The sequence below is a fragment of the Phyllobates terribilis genome, unplaced genomic scaffold (assembly GCF_046119375.1).
Source record: "Phyllobates terribilis strain yellow unplaced genomic scaffold, ASM4611937v1 Scaffold_30__1_contigs__length_15301838, whole genome shotgun sequence".
Classification (NCBI taxonomy): domain Eukaryota; kingdom Metazoa; phylum Chordata; class Amphibia; order Anura; family Dendrobatidae; genus Phyllobates; species Phyllobates terribilis.
The window spans coordinates 9,952,143-9,975,767 of NW_027362790.1; the positions used below are offsets into that span (position 1 = coordinate 9,952,143).

At 46.0% G+C, this 23,625-nt stretch overlaps 4 non-coding genes across 4 annotated transcripts; all 4 read right to left on the bottom strand.

Moving 5' to 3' along the window:
- Nucleotides 1-18,531: 18,531 nt before the first annotated feature.
- On the bottom strand, nt 18,532-18,722 carry LOC141179627 (U2 spliceosomal RNA). Its single transcript, XR_012255624.1, has one exon. It is a non-coding gene; the product is annotated as a U2 spliceosomal RNA (small nuclear RNA).
- A 1,115-nt stretch (nt 18,723-19,837) lies between these two features.
- Nucleotides 19,838-20,028, bottom strand: LOC141180421 (U2 spliceosomal RNA). Its single transcript, XR_012256168.1, has one exon. It is a non-coding gene; the product is annotated as a U2 spliceosomal RNA (small nuclear RNA).
- Nucleotides 20,029-21,143: 1,115 nt separating this feature from the next.
- Nucleotides 21,144-21,334, bottom strand: LOC141180422 (U2 spliceosomal RNA). The gene has a single exon (XR_012256169.1). It is a non-coding gene; the product is annotated as a U2 spliceosomal RNA (small nuclear RNA).
- A 1,115-nt stretch (nt 21,335-22,449) lies between these two features.
- Nucleotides 22,450-22,640, bottom strand: LOC141180423 (U2 spliceosomal RNA). The gene has a single exon (XR_012256170.1). It is a non-coding gene; the product is annotated as a U2 spliceosomal RNA (small nuclear RNA).
- Nucleotides 22,641-23,625: the final 985 nt, after the last annotated feature.

Genomic DNA, 23,625 nt, shown 5'->3' on the forward strand with positions numbered 1-23,625 from the left:
ATGCCATCCCAGCGTGGGAGAATTCTCCTGACTGTTTAAAAGCCGGCGCGCGGTAAAAAGCCGCCGGCTTTTAAACAATCACGCAGCCCCATACTGCTTCCCCGCAGCCTCCCACCCCGATCCTCCGCTCCCCTCGCCACCTCCAATCCCAATCGTAAATTAGGACCGGGCGGGGAGTGCAGCACCAAGGAGCGAAGGACCCGGGCGGGGAAGCCGGCAGTGAAAAGACTTCACCGCCGGCTTTCCCGTTCTGTGCTGCGCTTTCCCGCCGGTTATTTCAAATGAACAGCTGAGGTATCAGGTGATGCCGATCAGCTGTTAATTTGAAGTAGCCGCGGTGCCCTCAGAGGGTTCATGTGAGTTCATGCTTGACTGCATGAACTCACATCAACTTTCCCACGGCCGCACAGGTCAGCCACTCCTCCCAAACCCGTCATGATTAGTGTGTGCGGGGTGTGTGTGCGGGGTGTGTGTGTGTGTGCGGGGTGTGTGTGTGTGTGCGGGGTGTGTGTGTGTGTGCGGGGTGTGTGTGTGTGCGGGGTGTGTGTGTGCGGGTGTGTGTGCGGGGTGTCTGTGCGTGCAGGCAGACATAGGCCGATGTGACACTACTACTCCCATCGGCCTATGTCTGTCCCCCGTCCACTCCTGCCAGCAGGATCAGCTCGATGGGAGCAGTAGTTCCCATCAGCCTGATCCTGCTATTTAAATTGCCCTACTGTGTCCCCAATAAATTTTAAATACATGTCATTGGTGGCCAGTGGTTACCTAAAAGAAATTAGTTCATACATTACCTGTCCCCGCCGATCGCCACCTAAAATAAAGTAAAAAATAAAAAACTACACCTATACTCACCTAGACACCTAATTCCCCGAAGCCATCGATCTCCTGTAATAAAATATAAAATAATAAACCACAACCTTATCCTTACCCCTCCGTAGCAGTCCACGAGTGTCCCACGAAGATCTCCAGTTCAGAGCAGCCACATAGAATGTGACCGCTCTGAACCGCTGCCGCCGCTAGAATGACGGGGCCGTAAGGGTTCACCGGAGTTCAGGCAGCGCTGCTCCGGTTAGCTCCTTTACGGCACTGCTGTATCGTGAGAAATTCCCACGGTACAGCACTGCCGTAAAGGAGGTCTCCGGAGCTGCGCTGCTTGAATGCACTCCGGTGACCTCAGTCAGTGGCTCCCGCTGCCGGGAGCGGACGTGTTCCCGGCAGCGTGAGCTTACAGCAGCCATGCACAGCTGTCACCATCTCCAGATGTGACAGCTGTGCATGGGAGATGAGCGCAGGAACGTGGACAGGTAACTATTTTTTTTTTAGTAAACTAAGAATTAAATAAAATGGTGTTTTATTTCAAATAAATTTTTTTTTTCTGGGTGTAGTGTGTTTTTTCTTTTTAACACTTTGTAGGTTAGTAATGGGGGTGTCATATAGACGGCCATCATTACTAACCTGGGCTTCATGGCAGCTGGCGCTGACATGAACCCCACCACTATTACCCCCTGCCACCGCACCAGGGCAGCGTGGAAGAGCGAGGCTAAGTGCCAGAATTGGCGCATCCTATGGATGCGCCATTTCTGGGGCGGCTGACGGCTGGTGTTTCTAGCCTGGGAGGGGGCCAATATTCATGGCACCCTTCCTGAGCTATTAATATCAGCCCCCAGCTGTCTGCCTAGCCTTTGCTAGCTATTAAAATAGGGGGGACCCCATGTCATTTTTTTGGGGGGGGTCCCCCATTTTAATAGCTAGTAAAGGCTAGGTATTCAGCTGGGGGCTGATATTAGTAGCCTGGGAAGCTCCGTGGGTTTTACCCCCTTCCCAGGCTTCAAACATCTGCCCCAGCCGTCTGCTTAACCTCCGCTAGAGACTAAAATTAGGGGGGCCCCCACGTCATTTTTTTGGGGGGGGTCCTCCATTTTAATAGCTAGTAAAGGCTAGGTATTCAGCTGGGGGCTGATATTAGTAGCCTGGGAAGCTCCGTGGGTATTACCCCCTTCCCAGGCTTCAAACATCTGCCCCAGCTGTCTGCTTAACCTCCGCTAGAGACTAAAATTATGGGGGATCCCACGCCATTTTTTTTTAAAATAAATCCTTTATTTTAACACTAAATGACATTTGAGGACTTAATAAAGATGCAGTCCCTAAATTATTATTTATTTTTTAATAAATTTTTCCCAAAACTTTTGACGTGGGCTTCGCCATATTTTTGTATGCCAGCCAGGTACAGCATCCAGCTTCTATGAACACGCCATTTTCCGGGGCGGCCGCGGACTGCAATTTTCAGCGGGGGGGGGGGGCAGAAAGCTTGGGCCTCCCTGCGCTGCAGATTCCATCCCCCAGCTGCCTAGTTATACCTGGCTGGACACAAAAATAGGGAGAAGCTCCACGTTTTTTTTTTTTTAATTATTTCATGAAATTCATGGAATAATTAAGAAAAAAAGGGCTTCCCTATATTGTTGTGTCCGGCTAGGTACAAATAGGCAGCTGGTGGTTGGGGGCAGCCCGTTCCTGCCTGCTGTACCTGGCTGGACACAAATATAGTGTGAAGCCCCACGTCAATTTTTTTTTAATTATTTCAGGAAATTCATGAAATAATTTAAAAAAAAAATGTGTGGCGCTTCGCCCTATTTTTGTGTCCAGCCAGGTACAACTAGGCAGCTGGGGGCTGGAATCTGCAGCGCAGGGAGACCCAAGCTTTCTGGGCCCCACCCGCTGCAAATTGCAGTCCGCAGCCGCCCCGGAAAATGGCGCGTTCATAGAAGCGCCATCTTCTGGCGCTGTACCCAACTCATCCAGGGCCCTGGTGCGGTGGCTCACTGGGTAATAAAGGGGTTAAGGCCAGCTTGGCATTATCAGCTGGCCCTAAGCCCGAAATTCATGGGGTCACGCCAATATTAGACATGACCGCCATGAATTTCTAGTAAAGTATTTAAAAAAAACACAAACACCCAGAAAAAAGTCCTTTAATTGAAATAAAGACACAATTCTTTATTGTTCTAAATTAAACCATACTTACCGCCACGCCCATTCCAGCTGAAGCAAACGATCTCCTGCAATAAAAGTAAAATAATAAAGCAACCTCATCCTTACCTTTCCATGGTTCCCAGGACAGCTTCAGCTCTGCTACATCGAGATGACAGGCTGGACCGCAGCAGAACGCTGCCATCCAGCCTGTCATCCCGCGGACACTGAGAAGCGCAGGCATGCTTGCGCTCCTCAGTGTCTCTCTGTGACGTCATCCAGATGAGCCGAGGTCATGTCCAATGAACTCAGCTCACCTCATGCACGTCACTGACAGCGTGGGAAAATTCTCCTGCACTCAGCGCTTCAGCGTGAGAATTCTCCCACGCTGTCAGTGACGTGCATGAGGTGCGCCGAGTTCATTGGACATGACCTCACCTCATGCACGTCACTGACAGCGTGGGAAAATTCTCACGCTGAAGCGCTGAGTGCAGGAGAATTCTCCCACGCTGTCAGTGACGTACATGAGGTGAGCCGAGTTCATTGTCGGCTCATCTGGATGCCGTCACAGCCAGACACTGAGGAGTGGAAGTATGCCTGCGCTTCTCAGTGTCTGCGGGATGACAGGCTGGATGGCAGCGTTCTGCTGCGGTCCAGCCTGTCATCTCGATGTAGCAGAGCTGGAGCCGTCGTGGGAGCCATGGAAAGGTAAGGATGAGGTTGCTTTATTATTTTTCTTTTATTGCAGGAGATCGTTGGCTTCAGCTGGAATGGGCGTGACTGTAAGTATGGTTTAATTTAGAACAATAAAGAATTGTGTGTTTATTTCAATTAAAGGACTTTTTTCTGGGTGTTTGTGTTTTTTTTAAATACTTTACTAGAAATTCATGGTGGTCATGTCTAATATTGGCGTGACCCCATGAATTTCGGGCTTAGGGCCAGCTGATAATGCCAAGCTGGCCTTAACCCCTTTATTACCCAGTGAGCCACCGCACCAGGGCCCTGGATGAGTTGGGTACAGCGCCAGAAGATGGCGCTTCTATGAATGCGCCATTTTCCGGGGCGGCTGCGGACTGCAATTTGCAGCGGGTGGGGTCCAGAAAGCTTGGGCCTCCCTGCGCTGCAGATTCCAGCCCCCAGCTGCCTAGTTGTACCTGGCTGGACACAAAAATAGGGCGAAGCTCCACGTTTTTTTTTTTTAAATTCATGAAATTCATGGAATAATTAAGAAAAAAAGGGCTTCCCTATATTGTTGTGTCCGGCCAGGTACAAATAGGCAGCTGGTGGTTGGGGGCAGCCCGTTCCTGCCTGCTGTACCTGACTGGACACAAATATAGGGCGAAGCCCCACATCAATTTTTTTAAATTATTTCATGAATTTCCTGAAATGATTTCAAAAAAAATTGACGTGGGGCTTCGCACTATATTTGTGTCCAGCCAGGTACAGCAGGCAGGAACGGGCTGCCCCCAACCACCAGCTGCCTATTTGTACCTGGTTGGACACAACAATATAGGGAAGCCCTTTTTTTCTTAATTATTTCATGAATTTCATGAAATAATTAAAAAAAAAAAAAATACGTGAAGCTTCTCCCTATTTTTGTGTCCAGCCAGGTACAACTAGGCAGCTGGGGGATGGAATCTGCAGCGCAGGGAGGCCCAAGCTTTCTGCCCCCCGCTGAAAATTGCAGTCCGCAGCCACCCCGGAAAATGGCTGGATGCTGTACCTGGCTGGCATACAAAAATATGGCGAAGCCCACGTCAAAAGTTTTGGGAAAAATTAATTAAAAAATAAATAATAATTTAGGGACTGCATCTTTATTAACTCCTCAAATGTCATTTAGTGTTAAAATAAAGGATTTATTTTAAAAAAAATTGACGTGGGGCTTCGCCCTATATTTGTGTCCAGCCAGGTACAGCAGGCAGGAATGGGCTGCCCCCAACCACCAGCTGCCTATTTGTACCTGGTTGGACACAACAATATAGGGAAGCCCTTTTTTTCTTAATTATTCCATGAATTGCATGAAATAATTAAAAAAAAAAAATGCGTGGGGCTTCGCCCTATTTTTGTGCCCAGCCAGGTACAACTAGGCAGCTGGGAGCTGGAATCCGCAGCGCAGGGAGACCCAAGCTTTCTGGGCCACCCCCGCTGCAAATTGCAGTCCGCAGCCGCCCCAGAAAATGGCGCGTTCATAGAAGCGCCATCTTCTGGCGCTGTACCCAACTCATCCAGGGCCCTGGTGCGGTGGCTCACTGGGTAATAAAGGGGTTAAGGCCAGCTTGGCATTATCAGCTGGCCCTAAGCCCAAAATTCATGGGGTCACGCCAATATTAGACATGACCACCATGAATTTCTAGTAAAGTATTTAAAAAAACACAACACCCAGAAAAAAGTCCTTTAATTGAAATAAACACACAATTCTTTATTGTTCTAAATTAAACCATACTTACCACCACGCCCATTCCAGCTGAAGCCAACGATCTCCTGCAATAAAAGTAAAATAATAAAGCAACATCATCCTTACCTTTCCATGGCTCCCACGACAGCTTCAGCTCTGCTGCATCGAGATGACAGGCTGGACCGCAGCAGAACGCTGCCATCCATCCTGTCATCCCGCAGACACTGAGAAGCGCAGGCATACTTCCACTCCTCAGTGTCTGGCTGTGACGGCATCCAGATGAGCCGAGGTCATGTCCAATGAACTCAGCTCACCTCATGTACGTCACTGACAGCGTGGGAAAATTCTCCTGCACTCAGCGCTTCAGCGTGAGAATTTTCCCACGCTGTCAGTGACGTGCATGAGGTGAGCTGAGTTCATTGGACATGACCTCACCTCATGTATGTCACTGACAGCGTGGGAGAATTCTCACGCTGAAGCGCTGAGTGCAGGAGAATTTTCCCACGCTGTCAGTGACGTGCATGAGGTGAGCTGAGTTCATTGGACATGAACTCGGCTCATCTGGATGACGTCACAGAGAGACACTGAGGAGCGCAAGCATGCCTGCGCTTCTCAGTGTCTGCGGGATGACAGGCTGGATGGCAGCTTTCTGCTGCGGTCCAGCCTGTCATCTCGATGTAGCAGAGCTGGAGCTGTCCTGGGAACCATCGAAAGGTAAGGATGAGGTTGCTTTATTATTTTTCTTTTATTGCAGGAGATCGTTGGCTTCAGCTGGAATGGGCGTGATGGTAAGTATGGTTTAATTTAGAACAATAAAGAATTGTGTCTTTATTTCAATTAAAGGACTTTACTCTGGGTGTTTGTGTTTTCTTTTAACTTTGACTATGGGGTTAGTAATGGGGGTGTCTTATAGACGCCTCTCCATTACTAACCTGGGCTTGATGTCAGCTGGCATTATAAGCTGACATCAACCCCAACCCTATTACCCCCTGCCACCGCACCAGGGCAGCGTGGAAGAGCGAGGCTAAGTGCCAGAATTGGCGCATCCTATGGATGCGCCATTTCTGGGGCGGCTGACGGCTGGTGTTTCTAGCCTGGGAGGGGGCCAATATTCATGGCACCCTTCCTGGGCTATTAATATCAGCCCCCAGCTGTCTGCCTAGCCTGTGCTAGCTATTAAATTAGGGGGGACCCCACGTTATTTTTTTGGGGGGGTTCCCCCATTTTAATAGCTAGTAAAGGCTAGGTATTCAGCTGGGGGCTGATATTAGTAGCCTGGGAAGCTCCGTGGGTATTACCCCCTTCCCAGGCTTCAAACATTTGCCCCAGCTGTCTGCTTAACCTCCGCTAGAGCCTAAAATTAAGGGGAACCCCACGCCAATTTTTTTTTAAATAAATCCTTTATTTTAACACTACATGACAAGTACAGTAATCAACACTGTCACTGTACTTCATATATATGTGACTGACATGTTTCGATCTATCTAATCTATGTGTGATTCTCTATTCCTTCTATTCTAAATTGTCGGGTACAGATGCTGAATTGCCGGCCGGCTTTCTTAAAGAGACGGTGCATGAAAACACTATTATTTTTTTAAATAAATCCTTTACACTAAATGACAAGTACAGTAAGCAACACTGTCACTGTACTTCATATATATGTGACTGACATGTTTCTATCTATCTAATCTATGTGTGAAGCTCTATTCTTTCTGTTATAAATTGTCGGGTACCGCTGCTGAATTGCCGGCCGGCTTTTTTAAAGAGACGGTGCACGAAAACACTAATATTTTTTTTTAATAAATCCTTTACACTAAATGACAAGTACAGTAAGCAACACTGTCACTGTACTTCATATATATGTGACTGACATGTTTCTATCTATCTAATCTATGTGTGATTCTCTATTCTGTCTGTTATAAATTGTCGGGTACAGATGCTGAATTGCCGGCCGGCTTTTTTAAAGAGACGGTGCACGAAAACACTAATATTTTTTTTAATAAATCCTTTACACTAAATGACAAGTACAGTAAGCAACACAGTCACTGTACTTCATATATATGTGACTGACATGTTTCTATCTATCTAATCTATTTGTGAAGCTCTATTCTTTCTGTTGTAAATTGTCGGGTACCGGTGTATGCCGCTGATGAATTGCCGGCTTTTCATGTCATTCTACATTATTCTTAGTTGTTTTACTTCATGTAGAATTAACCTACAAGGAAAGAAAGGGTTTATTTTCATTCCGATATTTGTGTCCCATTGACTTGCATTGGTTTCCGGTATCGGAATCGGCGATATCCGATACTTTTTGGGTATCGGCCCGATCCAATCCGATACGATATTTCCTGATATCGGAAGGTATCGCTCAACACTACTCAGGACACTTAAAAGCAACAGGCACATTCTTATCACGCTTCACCCAATTCAGACCATACAGCATCCATCCAGCCAAATACTTACACATAAATGCCCCTTTATTATTCTTCCCAATCAAAATGACCGTAGTCTTAATAAAATGCAATGTTAGAAACACTTCAATATTCGGAAACTTTAGTCCCCCATACAAATATTGCTTAAACAAAATCTCTCTCTTAAGTCTTTCCATCCTACTGCCCCAAAAAAACACAAAATTAGTTTCTCCACTTTTTTAATTTTCCTATAGGGCACTGGAAAAATACAAGAAACATAAAGCAAAATAGGGAGAATAACAGCCTTAATAATAAGAACCTTCCCTACCAAAGACAAAGAACGTAACTTCCAAAAATTCATCTTCCGCACAATCCGCTCACCACATTCATCCCAACTCTCATAACCTTTCAAATCATCATTAAAAAAAACTCCCAACACTTTAATTGCACCATCCACACCAGCCACACCATCCATCTTAATCCTATTGTCACCAAAACATTTAAACATGCATTTGTTCCAATTCACACGAAACGCTGACGCGCCACAAAAAAAATTCAACAACAATTTTACTCTCTCCATAGAGGCCACACTCTCACTCACCACTACTACATCATCCATATATCCTAAGACTTTCACAGTCATTCCACCACTCCCTGGCACTAACAAACCACGCATCACTTTCTCTTTCCGAATCATACACAGCAGTGGCTCAATCACACACACAAATAATACCGGTGACATGGGACAACCTTGCCTCACACCAGACCTAATACACACTTTCTCACTCAAAAACCCATTCACCAGAAATTCACTCATCACCTCCCCATACAATCCTCTCACGGCACGCACAAATTTCTCCGGAAAACCCATTCTACGCAAAACCTCAAATAGAAACACATGAGACACGCGATCAAACGCCTTTTCAAAGCCAACAGCCATCACCATACACTTCTGCTTTCTTACTTTACAATCCCACAACACATCTCTTAAAAGACACAGATTATCCGTCATACATCTACCAGGCACTGCACACACTTGATCTTTACCAATCACATCAGCTACAACCACACGCATCCGACACGCCAAAATTTTACTGAATACCTTGTAATCGGCGTTCAGAAGCGTAATTGTCCTCCAATTACTCAAACACCTTTTATCCCCTTTCTTATGGATTAAGACCACCACTCCCTCCTTCATTGAACCCGCAAGCATCCCATTCTCCCACATAAACTGACACACTTCCACTAAATCCATACCCATCACTTCCCACATCATAACATATAGCTCCACAGGCAAACCATCCTTCCCAGGCGTCACATTTTTCCTTGCACCAAACACCGCTTTCTTAACTTCCTCCTCAATCACTGCCTCACATAGACCAGAACATCCATCCTTATCCACCTTACAATCCAAAGTCTTAAGCACTTCTTCTTTCAAACTCTCATCCACCCACTTCCTGCCAAACAACTCAGCATAAAACGTGACCACTTCCTTCATTACATCCTCCCCACTCACACAAACACCATCCACATCAAAAATCTCCTCCATACCCTCCTTCTTACCATTTATTTTTTTAAAGAAATATCTTGAACACTTTCCATCTTTATCAAGATGGACCACCTTTGACCTAAAAATTATTTCCCTTCCCTTCCTCTCCAAAGTCCTCTTCAAATCCTCTCTCGCACTTCTTAACAAATCATCCACATCCACACCACACATCCTCATTTTCTCTAGCCATTCCACCCTCATCATTAAATCTTTATATTGACTCCTAACCATGGCAGCCTTTTTATAGCCCCATCGACGAAAAAACTTTTGCACTTCATACTTCATCCAATCCCACCACACCAACACACTTTCAAACTTACTCTTTTGAGATTTACACCAACTATATTTTTTCTTAAAATCATTCACAATTCTCTCATCCTCAAGCAAACTCACATTCAATTTGCACACACCTCTCCCATGCACCCGCCTTAAATCCCCTCTAAAACCACCTTTCAGGCACACATGGTCCGAAAAAGGAACTGAAAATTGAGAAAAACCATCACATATTATATTTTTAGAAAAAAACATCCTATCAATCCTAGATGTTATCCCACCCCTGTCAGCTTTATAGGTTGGTGGTGGTGGCTTCCCCAAATAAACCTCAGCAGCATCAAAAAAGAAAAAATCAGAAATAATGTTTGCCAATTTTTTTCCTGAGGCATCAACTTTCCCCTCAGTTACACAGTTAAAATCACCTGTTACTATCACAGGGATCCTACCAGGTAATTCTAAACATAATTTATCTAATAAACTTAACCTGTCTTCTTTTTTTGTAGGACCATAAATATTTATAATTTTAACTTTCCACCCCCTCCCACACACAACTGCAGAGATGCAACGACCCACCTCTATTACCTTATAATATTCAAAAACAAAATTTCTATTATTTAATACTATCCCAACTCCATCATTTTTATTCCCACTAGAGCCAGACCAGATATGCTGGCCATATGGCCAATCAGCGTCTTCCAGGGGTTCTTCTATACCACACTCCTGTAGACACATAATATCAAAAGAATGGTTATGTAAGAAGTCCAGAATCACAGATCTTCTAACTCTAGACTTTAAAAGTCTTACATTAAGGGACGCAATGTCCCAATTTGGTTTAGAGACCATTCTTTGGCTCAAAAACCAGAAACACCAGTCTCAGCAAAAAAACATGCCTTCCTTATCCTTTGTCATCCGGCGAACTCCCACTTAGCTGAAAGATAGTGGACTCCAAATTCTCCTCCAGGTAAGCCGTTGACGCAGGAGAAAGAGAAACCACTGGGTAATCCCGCTCACTCACCGGACTTGCCACGCATTGGCTACTTGATGGTTCAGACAACCGGGCCCTTTTATTCTTAGCGCGGTCCGGTTCCTCAGAAGACCTCACCCCAGTCTCAGTGAAGTCTCCTTGACCTCCAGCTCCCTCTTCATCCATACTTTCACTGCTCCAACTGAGAGCCGGGTCCCCTGGGATTTCCAAGGCTCCCTCACGTTCTTCACAAAAGGAGTCAATGAAACCCCCCTGATAGGAAGAAATGTCCATCTCAGCTGCCAGAACCTCTTCCACTCTCCCGGGCTCCACCAGTAGGTCAGCAGACGCCCTCACTGGAGCAGTCTCCACACGCTGTTCCACTACCTTCACCCTGGAAGAAACTGCGGCCTCAGGTGCCACACTCTTAGGCCTCGGAGAGTTCGAGACCACCTCAGAGTATGCCCTTGCCTTGCCCTCGTTCGCACGACGAGTACAATCCTTAAAGGCATGCCCCTCCATACCACAAGCATTGCAAACAATTGGATTGGTACAGTCCTTAGCAACATGCCCACTTTGGTTGCACTTGGAGCAAACAGGCACAGCAGTACAAACCTCTTGTAAGTGTCCGTACTTCTTACATTTCCTGCAAAAAACTGGGGCCTCAGGAAAGAAGAGAATACCCCTATCTCTCCCGATAGAGAAACTTTGGGGAGGGTAATGAATAGTGTTGAGCCACCCCCGTAGTGTTCGGGTTCGGTTCGGTTCGTCGAACACCGGGATGTTCGAGGAACTGTTCGTCGAACTGTTCGTCGAACACCTTAGAACACCGTCGAACACCGTTAAAACCAATGGCAGGCAAACAAAAACACATAGAAACACATAGAAAACACCTGCAAAGGTGTCCAAAAGCTGACAAACTGCTCAGAAGACACTCTCTTTAAAAAAGCCGGCCGGCAAATTCAGCAGCGGCATACACCGGTACCCGACAATTTAGACAAGAAGGAATAGAGCATCACACATAGATTAGATAGATAGAAACATGTCAGTCACACATATAAGAAGCACAGTGACAGTGTTGGTTACTGCACTTGTCATTTAGTGTAAAGGATTTATTAAAAAAAATATTAGTGTTTTCATGCACCGTCTCTTTAAAAAAGCCGGCCGGCAATTCAGCATCTGTACCCGACAATTTAGAACAGAAAGAATAGAGCTTCACACATAGATTAGATAGATAGAAACATGTCAGTCACATATATAATAAGTACAGTGATAGTGTTGCTTACTGTACTTGTCATTTAGTGTAAAGGATTTATTTAAAAAAATAATAGTGTTTTCATGCACTGTCTCTTTAAAAAAGCCGGCCGGCAATTCAGCAGCGGTACCCGACAATTTAGAACAGAAAGATAGAGCATCACACATAGATTAGATAGATAGAAACAAGTCAGTCACATATATATGAAGTACAGTGATAGTGTTGGTTACTGTACTTGTCATTTAGTATTAAAATAAAGGATTTATTATTAAAAAAATTGGCGTGGGGTTCCCCTTAATTTTAGGCTCTAGCGGAGGTTAAGCAGACGGCTGGGGCAGATGTTTGAAGCCTGGGAAGGGGGTAATACCCACGGAGCTTCCCAGGCTACTAATATCAGCCCCCAGCTGAATACATAGCCTTTACTAGCTATTAAAATGGGGGACCCCCCAAAAAAAATGACGTGGGGTCCCCCCTAATTTAATAGCTAGCAAAGGCTAGGCAGACAGCTGGGGGCTGATATTAATAGCCCAGGAAGGGAGCCATGAATATTGGCCCCCTCCCAGGCTAGAAACACCAGCCGTCAGCCGCCCCAGAAATGGCGCATTCATAGGATGCGCCAATTCTGGCACTTAGCCTCGCTCTTCCACGCTGCCCTGGTGCGGTGGCAGGGGGTAATAGGGTTGGGGTTGATGTCAGCTTATAATGCCAGCTGACATCAAGCCCAGGTTAGTAATGGAGAGGCGTCTATAAGACACCCCCATTACTAACCCCATAGTCAAAGTTAAAAAAAACACAAACACCCAGAATAAAGTCCTTTAATTGAAATAAAGACACAGTCCTTTATTGTTCTAAATTAAACCATACTTACCGTCACGCCCATTCCAGCTGAAGCCAACGATCTCCTGCAATAAAAGAAAAATAATAAAGCAACCTCATCCTTACCTTTCCATGGTTCCCACGACAGCTTCAGCTCTGCTACATCGAGATGACAGGCTGGACCGCAGCAGAACGCTGCCATCCAGCCTGTCATCCCGCAGACACTGAGAAGCGCAGGCATGCTTGCGCTGCTCAGCGTCTCTCTGTGACGACATCCAGATGAGCCGAGTTCATGTCCAATGAACTCGGCTCACCTCATTCACGTCACTGACAGCGTGGGAAAATTCTCACGCTGAAGCGCTGATTGCAGGAGAATTTTCCCACGCTGTCAGTGACGTGCAGGAGGTGAGCTGAGTTCATTGGACATGAGCTCACCTCATGCACATCACTGACAGCGTGGGAGAATTCTCCTGCACTCAGCACTTCAGCGTGAGAATTTTCCCACGCTGTCAGTGACGTGCATGAGGTGAGCCGAGTTCATTGGACATGACCTCGGCTCATCTGGATGCCGTCACAGCGAGACAGTGAGGAGCGCAAGCATGCCTGCGCTTCTCAGTGTCTGCGGGATGACAGACTGGATGGCAGCGTTCTGCTGCGGTCCAGCCAGTCATCTCGATGTAGCAGAGCTGAAGCTGTCGTGGGAACCATGGAAAGGTAAGGATGAGGTTGGTTTATTATTTTTCTTTTATTGCAGGAGATCGTTGGCTTCAGCTGGAATGGGTGTGATGGTAAGTATGGTTTAATTTAGAACAATAAAGAATTGTGTCTTTATTTCAATTAAAGGACTTTATTCTGGGTGTTGTGTTTTTTTTAAATACTTTACTAGAAATTCATGGCGGTCATGTCTAATACTGGCGTGACCCCATGAATTTTGGGCTTGGGGCCAGCTGATAATACCAAGCTGGCCCTAACCCCTTTATTACCCAGTGAGCCACCGCACCAGGGCCCTGGATGAGTTGGGTACAGCGCCAGAAGATGGCGCTTCTATGAACGCGCCATTTTCCGGGGTGGCTGCGGACTGCAATTTGTAGCGGGGGGGGGCCCAGAAAGCTTGGGCCTCCCTGCGCTGCAGATTCCAGCCCCCAGCTGCCTAGTTGTACCTGGCTGGACACAAAAATAGGGCGAAGCCCCACGTACTTTTTTTTTAATTATTTCATGAAATTCATGAAATAATTAAGAAAAAAAGGGCTTCCCTATATTGTTGTGTCCGGCCAGGTACAAATAGGCAGCTGGTGGTTGGGGGCAGCCCGTTCCTGCCTGCTGTACCTGGCTGGACACAAATATTGTGCGAAGCCCCACTTCAATTTTTTTTAATTATTTCATGAAATTCATGAAATAATTAAGAAAAAAAGGGCTTCCCTATATTGTTGTGTCCGGCCAGGTACAAATAGGCAGCTGGTGGATGGGGGCAGCCCGTTCCTGCCTGCTGTACCTGGCTGGACACAAATATAGTGCGAAGCCCCACTTAAATTTTTTTAAATTATTTCAGGAAATTCATGAAATAATTTAAAAAAAATTGACGTGGGGCTTCGCACTATATTTGTGTCCAGCCAGGTACAGCAGGCAGGAACGGGCTGCCCCCAACCACCAGCTGCCTATTTGTACCTGGCCGGACACAGCAATATAGGGAAGCCCTTTTTTCTTAATTATTTCATGAAATAATTTAAAGAAAATTGACGTGGGGCTTCGCCCTGTTTTTGTGTCCAGCCAGGTACAACTAGGCAGCTGGGGGCTGGAATCCGCAGCGCAGGGAGGCCCAAGCTTTCTGGGCCACCCCCGCTGCAAATTGCAGTCCACAGCCACCCCGGAAAATGGCGCGTTCATAGAAGCGCCATCTTCTGGCGCTGTACCCAACTCATCCAGGGCCCTGATGCGGTGGCTCACTGGGTAATAAAGGGGTTAGGGCCAGCTTGGCATTATCAGCTGGCCCTAAGCCCGAAATTCATGGGGTCACGCCAATATTAGACATGACCACCATGAATTTCTAGTAAAGAATTTAAAAAAAACACAACACCCAGAAAAAAGTCCTTTAATTGAAATAAACACACAATTCTTTATTGTTCTAAATTAAACCATACTTACCATCACGCCCATTCCAGCTGAAGCCAACGATCTCCTGAAATAAAAGAAAAATAATAAAGCAACATCATCCTTACCTTTCCATGGTTCCCATGACAGCTTCAGCTCTGCTACATCGAGATGACAGGCTGGACCGCAGCAGAACGCTGCCATCCAGTCTGTCATCCCGCAGACACTGAGAAGCGCAGGCTTGCTTGCGCTCCACAGTGTCTCTCTGTGAGGGCATCCAGATGAGCCGAGTTAATGTCCAATGAACTCGGCTCACCTCATGCACGTCACTGACAGCGTGGGAAAATTCTCCTGCACTCAGCGCTTCAGCGTGGGAGAATTCTCACACTGAAGCGCTGAGTGCAGGAGAATTCTCCCACGCTGTCAGTGACGTGCAGGAGGTGAGCTGAGTTCATTGGACATGAGCTCACCTTATGCACGTCACTGACAGCGTGGGAAAATTCTCCTGCACTCAGCGCTTCAGCTTGAGAATTTTCCCACGCTGTCAGTGACGTGCATGAGGTGAGCCGAGTTCATTGGACATGAACTCGGCTCATCTGGATGTCGTCACAGAGAGACGCTGAGCAGCGCAAGCAAGCCTGCGCTTCTCAGTGTCTGCGGGATGAGAGGCTGGATGGCAGCGTTCTGCTGCGGTCCAGCCTGTCATCTCGATGTAGCAGAGCTGAAGCTGTCGTGGGAACCATGGAAAGGTAAGGATGAGGTTGCTTTATTATTTTTCTTTTATTGCAGGAGATCGTTGGCTTCAGCTGGAATGGGCGTGACGGTAAGTATGGTTTAATTTAGAACAATAAAGGACTGTGTCTTTATTTCAATTAAAGGACTTTATTCTGGGTGTTTGTGTTTTTTTTAACTTTGACTATGGGGTTAGTAATGGGGGTGTCTTATAGACGCCTCTCCATTACTAACCTGGGCTTGATGTCAGCTGGCATTATAAGCTGACATCAACCCCAACCCTATTACCCCCTGCCACCGCACCAGGGCAGCGTGGAAGAGCGAGGCTAAGTGCCAGAATTGGCGCATCCTATGAATGCGCCATTTCTGGGGCGGCTGACGGCTGGTGTTTCTAGCCTGGGAGGGGGCCAATATTCATGGCTCCCTTCCTGGGCTATTAATATCAGCCCCCAGCTGTCTGCCTAGCCTTTGCTAGCTATTAAATTAGGTGGGACCCCACGTCATTTTTTTTGGGGGGTCCCCCATTTTAATAGCTAGTAAAGGCTATGTATTCAGCTGGGGGCTGATATTAGTAGCCTGGGAAGCTCCGTGGGTATTACCCCCTTCCCAGGCTTCAAACATCTGCCCCAGCCGTCTGCTTAACCTCCGCTAGAGCCTAAAATTAAGGGGAACCCCACGCCAATTTTTTTAATAATAAATCCTTTATTTTAATACTAAATGACAAGTACAATAACCAACACTATCACTGTACTTCATATATATGTGACTGACATGTTTCTATCTATCTAATCTATGTGTGAAGCTCTATTCTGTCTGTTATAAATTGTCGGGTACCGCTGCTGAATTGCCGGCCGGCTTTTTTAAAGAGACGGTGCATGAAAACACTATTATTTTTTTTGATAAATCCTTTACGCTAAATGACAAGTACAGTAAGCAGCACTTTCACTGTACTTCGTATATATGTGGCTGACATGTTTCTATCTATCTAATCTATGTGTGAAGCTCTATTCTTTCGGTTCTAAATTGTCGGGTACAGGTGTATGCCGCTGCTGAATTGCCGGCTTTTCATGTTTCACTGTTGGCACTGTTCCCATCGATTTGGGCAATCACTGTAATGCCACAACCACCATGGCTGTGGCATTACAGTGAGTGGCAGACAATCCATGCAGGACACGCTTTTGGTGTACGAACAGTTATCGAACATAACCTCGAACAGCCGAATTTTTTGCAAATCGTTCGGGTTCGTCGAACAACTCGAACACCGCCCAAAACAGCTCGAATTTGAGATTGGCGAACAGTTCTAGTCGAACACCGCTCATCTCTAGTAATGAACACCTCCAGGCTCCGAAGAACTTTCCCCAAATCTGACAAAATATCTGTATTTGCCAGTCCATAAGTTCTCCTCGTTCATGATTTTGTGACTGTTGCTCACAAAGTCACAATGCCTCTTAAGAAAAGTCGCAATGTCATGTTCGTGCACAAAGGGATTATACATAAATATGACTAGGGGAACATCACCTTTGGAGTACAAGACTGTAAAAGTCAAACCATGCAAGGTTGGATTCTTCTCCTGCTCCCTCAACTTCTTATACAGGTTCCGGCAAGCCGCCATAGATTGTAGCACCAAGACATACCGTCCTTCTTTCCGGGATTCCTGCAGGCAGACGATGTTTTCTCTTGTCACTTCCAGGATTTTGAAGATCACCTCGTGCACCATATACGACAGATTGAAACGCTCTCTGACAGCAGCATCAACTTCAATGCGGAATGCATTGCGAACCCGATTGTCATCGGTCCCAGCATAGCGTATCTTCACGCCCATTATGATCACTCTCTCGTTCCTCCTCGTTCTCCCCCTAAAGCAGCAACCGGCTTAAGCCATCAAGATGGCGATGCCGGAAGGCCAAGGGAAAACACTCAAGGACCCCAGACAAGACACTTGGTCTTAGCCAAAAGGCCGAGAAGCGATAACCAGAATTGGTTTCAAACTACGGAGCCACCCAAGGATCCTGAAAAGTCCATTTGTGGAGATGAGCTCCTGGACTCCCGTTAAGAAGACATGTTGTCAACCTCTAGATCCCTTACATGCCTGCACTTTTCGGCTTGCTGCTGCTGCAATCCACGCGTTTTAGATCTGCATAACTCCACCTCTTTAAACACAGCACCTTCACCCCCTGCTGTTCCCACCCGCCTCAACACCGTTGGAAGGGAGGAGAACCAATTAAGGCGGGGGGTGGGGTGGAACGAGCAGCTGTCTACCCTTAGCAGGAGGGCTCCTGATTACATACCTCTCCTGCTGCTGCTGCTGCTGGCTGTCCAGCAGCAGACTGAAGGTGGCTGCTGCTGTGCACAGGTATATAAAGGCTCAGAGCCTATTATGACACGCGCAGCCAGCGTTCCATTGCCACATTCCATCTACTGCAGGCAGGATACCTGGCTGGCTGAATGTCGCTGAGAAGCTCACAGAGACCGCCATAAGCAACAGTTTAACAGAATGCCACAGACTAATCAACCAAACTTTTTGGGTTGGGTTCTCTTTTATAGTCTGCAGGCATTAAATGAAAGAAGTCAGTGTTCCAGCAGAAGGAGACAACGTTTCAGAAAAGGCATTGTAGCAAACCAAAAAAGAAATTTTAAGCGCAGCAGAGTAACCAGCGCACATACCTGTTAGCTCAGGTGAGTTTAAAAGGCTGCTGTTGATAACAAGGGCATTTGCTAAATAGATGGTGTGTGTGCAACAATATACTGAAAGGTCAATTATATTGTGCAGCTTATCTCACCACCTGTAGTTATTTAGGTGAAAGCTCCAAAATGCTTGCCTAATATGTCTGTTTATCCAAAAGGAAGTAAAAAGGGAGAGCTAGAAAGATAGCATTGCATCACATTACATGGCAATGCAGTGCACAGTTGCTGAAGTTGAACCAAAATGAGCTTGTAATCTGGCTTCTGCAACTTTGAACATGAAAAATCCAATGAGGAGAAGAAAAGCAAAGCCAAAGAGTCCATCCCAAAATCCGACAAACAAGCAAAATGAACAAAAAACATTGAATTCAATTCTTTCTGATTTTAGAAACTGCATTAAAGAAGGGGTGCACCGGTCCTGGAGATACTGCAATACCAGGTCAATGCGTGGAGTGGACAGAGCAAGCTCTTTTTCCATCTCCCTGTTCTAAAAATCCATTTAATATATGGTCCCCAGATAGGGGACGTATCAGATATTAAACTGATAAGAACAGATACTACACTTGATCTTAGCCAAAAGGTCGAGAAGCGATAACCAGAATTGGTTTCAAACTACGGAGCCACCCAAGGATCCTGAAAAGTCCATTTGTGGAGATGAGCTCCTGGACTCCCGTTAAGAAGACATGTTGTCAACCTCTAGATCCCTTACATGCCTGCACTTTTCGGCTTGCTGCTGCTGCAATCCACGCGTTTTAGATCTGCATAACTCCACCTCTTTAAACACAGCACCTTCACCCCCTGCTGTTCCCACCCGCCTCAACACCGTTGGAAGGGAGGAGAACCAATTAAGGCGGGGGGTGGGGTGGAACGAGCAGCTGTCTACCCTTAGCAGGAGGGCTCCTGATTACATACCTCTCCTGCTGCTGCTGCTGCTGGCTGTCCAGCAGCAGACTGAAGGTGGCTGCTGCTGTGCACAGGTATATAAAGGCTCAGAGCCTATTATGACACGCGCAGCCAGCGTTCCATTGCCACATTCCATCTACTGCAGGCAGGATACCTGGCTGGCTGAATGTCGCTGAGAAGCTCACAGAGACCGCCATAAGCAACAGTTTAACAGAATGCCACAGACTAATCAACCAAACTTTTTGGGTTGGGTTCTCTTTTATAGTCTGCAGGCATTAAATGAAAGAAGTCAGTGTTCCAGCAGAAGGAGACAACGTTTCAGAAAAGGCATTGTAGCAAACCAAAAAAGAAATTTTAAGCGCAGCAGAGTAACCAGCGCACATACCTGTTAGCTCAGGTGAGTTTAAAAGGCTGCTGTTGATAACAAGGGCATTTGCTAAATAGATGGTGTGTGTGCAACAATATACTGAAAGGTCAATTATATTGTGCAGCTTATCTCACCACCTGTAGTTATTTAGGTGAAAGCTCCAAAATGCTTGCCTAATATGTCTGTTTATCCAAAAGGAAGTAAAAAGGGAGAGCTAGAAAGATAGCATTGCATCACATTACATGGCAATGCAATGCACAGTTGCTGAAGTTGAACCAAAATGAGCTTGTAATCTGGCTTCTGCAACTTTGAACATGAAAAATCCAATGAGGAGAAGAAAAGCAAAGCCAAAGAGTCCATCCCAAAATCCGACAAACAAGCAAAATGAACAAAAAACATTGAATTCAATTCTTTCTGATTTTAGAAACTGCATTAAAGAAGGGGTGCACCGGTCCTGGAGATACTGCAATACCAGGTCAATGCGTGGAGTGGACAGAGCAAGCTCTTTTTCCATCTCCCTGTTCTAAAAATCCATTTAATATATGGTCCCCAGATAGGGGACGTATCAGATATTAAACTGATAAGAACAGATACTACACTTGATCTTAGCCAAAAGGCCGAGAAGCGATAACCAGAATTGGTTTCAAACTACGGAGCCACCCAAGGATCCTGAAAAGTCCATTTGTGGAGATGAGCTCCTGGACTCCCGTTAAGAAGACATGTTGTCAACCTCTAGATCCCTTACATGCCTGCACTTTTCGGCTTGCTGCTGCTGCAATCCACGCGTTTTAGATCTGCATAACTCCACCTCTTTAAACACAGCACCTTCACCCCCTGCTGTTCCCACCCGCCTCAACACCGTTGGAAGGAAGGAGAACCAATTAAGGCGGGGGGTGGGGTGGAACGAGCAGCTGTCTACCCTTAGCAGGAGGGCTCCTGATTACATACCTCTCCTGCTGCTGCTGCTGCTGGCTGTCCAGCAGCAGACTGAAGGTGGCTGCTGCTGTGCACAGGTATATAAAGGCTCAGAGCCTATTATGACACGCGCAGCCAGCGTTCCATTGCCACATTCCATCTACTGCAGGCAGGATACCTGGCTGGCTGAATGTCGCTGAGAAGCTCACAGAGACCGCCATAAGCAACAGTTTAACAGAATGCCACAGACTAATCAACCAAACTTTTTGGGTTGGGTTCTCTTTTATAGTCTGCAGGCATTAAATGAAAGAAGTCAGTGTTCCAGCAGAAGGAGACAACGTTTCAGAAAAGGCATTGTAGCAAACCAAAAAAGAAATTTTAAGCGCAGCAGAGTAACCAGCGCACATACCTGTTAGCTCAGGTGAGTTTAAAAGGCTGCTGTTGATAACAAGGGCATTTGCTAAATAGATGGTGTGTGTGCAACAATATACTGAAAGGTCAATTATATTGTGCAGCTTATCTCACCACCTGTAGTTATTTAGGTGAAAGCTCCAAAATGCTTGCCTAATATGTCTGTTTATCCAAAAGGAAGTAAAAAGGGAGAGCTAGAAAGATAGCATTGCATCACATTACATGGCAATGCAATGCACAGTTGCTGAAGTTGAACCAAAATGAGCTTGTAATCTGGCTTCTGCAACTTTGAACATGAAAAATCCAATGAGGAGAAGAAAAGCAAAGCCAAAGAGTCCATCCCAAAATCCGACAAACAAGCAAAATAAACAAAAAACATTGAATTCAATTCTTTCTGATTTTAGAAACTGCATTAAAGAAGGGGTGCACCGGTCCTGGAGATACTGCAATACCAGGTCAATGCGTGGAGTGGACAGAGCAAGCTCTTTTTCCATCTCCCTGTTCTAAAAATCCATTTAATATATGGTCCCCAGATAGGGGACGTATCAGATATTAAACTGATAAGAACAGATACTACACTTGATCTTAGCCAAAAGGCCGAGAAGCGATAACCAGAATTGGTTTCAAACTACGGAGCCACCCAAGGATCCTGAAAAGTCCATTTGTGGAGATGAGCTCCTGGACTCCCGTTAAGAAGACATGTTGTCAACCTCTAGATCCCTTACATGCCTGCACTTTTCGGCTTGCTGCTGCTGCAATCCACGCGTTTTAGATCTGCATAACTCCACCTCTTTAAACACAGCACCTTCACCCCCTGCTGTTCCCACCCGCCTCAACACCGTTGGAAGGGAGGAGAACCAATTAAGGCGGGGGGTGGGGTGGAACGAGCAGCTGTCTACCCTTAGCAGGAGGGCTCCTGATTACATACCTCTCCTGCTGCTGCTGCTGCTGGCTGTCCAGCAGCAGACTGAAGGTGGCTGCTGCTGTGCACAGGTATATAAAGGCTCAGAGCCTATTATGACACGCGCAGCCAGCGTTCCATTGCCACATTCCATCTACTGCAGGCAGGATACCTGGCTGGCTGAATGTCGCTGAGAAGCTCACAGAGACCGCCATAAGCAACAGTTTAACAGAATGCCACAGACTAATCAACCAAACTTTTTGGGTTGGGTTCTCTTTTATAGTCTGCAGGCATTAAATGAAAGAAGTCAGTGTTCCAGCAGAAGGAGACAACGTTTCAGAAAAGGCATTGTAGCAAACCAAAAAAGAAATTTTAAGCGCAGCAGAGTAACCAGCGCACATACCTGTTAGCTCAGGTGAGTTTAAAAGGCTGCTGTTGATAACAAGGGCATTTGCTAAATAGATGGTGTGTGTGCAACAATATACTGAAAGGTCAATTATATTGTGCAGCTTATCTCACCACCTGTAGTTATTTAGGTGAAAGCTCCAAAATGCTTGCCTAACATGTCTGTTTATCCAAAAGGAAGTAAAAAGGGAGAGCTAGAAAGATAGCATTGCATCACATTACATGGCAATGCAATGCACAGTTGCTGAAGTTGAACCAAAATGAGCTTGTAATCTGGCTTCTGCAACTTTGAACATGAAAAATCCAATGAGGAGAAGAAAAGCAAAGCCAAAGAGTCCATCCCAAAATCCGACAAACAAGCAAAATGAACAAAAAACATTGAATTCAATTCTTTCTGATTTTAGAAACTGCATTAAAGAAGGGGTGCACCGGTCCTGGAGATACTGCAATACCAGGTCAATGCGTGGAGTGGACAGAGCAAGCTCTTTTTCCATCTCCCTGTTCTAAAAATCCATTTAATATATGGTCCCCAGATAGGGGACGTATCAGATATTAAACTGATAAGAACAGATACTACACTTGATCTTAGCCAAAAGGCCGAGAAGCGATAACCAGAATTGGTTTCAAACTACGGAGCCACCCAAGGATCCTGAAAAGTCCATTTGTGGAGATGAGCTCCTGGACTCCCGTTAAGAAGACATGTTGTCAACCTCTAGATCCCTTACATGCCTGCACTTTTCGGCTTGCTGCTGCTGCAATCCACGCGTTTTAGATCTGCATAACTCCACCTCTTTAAACACAGCACCTTCACCCCCTGCTGTTCCCACCCGCCTCAACACCGTTGGAAGGGAGGAGAACCAATTAAGGCGGGGGGTGGGGTGGAACGAGCAGCTGTCTACCCTTAGCAGGAGGGCTCCTGATTACATACCTCTCCTGCTGCTGCTGCTGCTGGCTGTCCAGCAGCAGACTGAAGGTGGCTGCTGCTGTGCACAGGTATATAAAGGCTCAGAGCCTATTATGACACGCGCAGCCAGCGTTCCATTGCCACATTCCATCTACTGCAGGCAGGATACCTGGCTGGCTGAATGTCGCTGAGAAGCTCACAGAGACCGCCATAAGCAACAGTTTAACAGAATGCCACAGACTAATCAACCAAACTTTTTGGGTTGGGTTCTCTTTTATAGTCTGCAGGCATTAAATGAAAGAAGTCAGTGTTCCAGCAGAAGGAGACAACGTTTCAGAAAAGGCATTGTAGCAAACCAAAAAAGAAATTTTAAGCGCAGCAGAGTAACCAGCGCACATACCTGTTAGCTCAGGTGAGTTTAAAAGGCTGCTGTTGATAACAAGGGCATTTGCTAAATAGATGGTGTGTGTGCAACAATATACTGAAAGGTCAATTATATTGTGCAGCTTATCTCACCACCTGTAGTTATTTAGGTGAAAGCTCCAAAATGCTTGCCTAATATGTCTGTTTATCCAAAAGGAAGTAAAAAGGGAGAGCTAGAAAGATAGCATTGCATCACATTACATGGCAATGCAATGCACAGTTGCTGAAGTTGAACCAAAATGAGCTTGTAATCTGGCTTCTGCAACT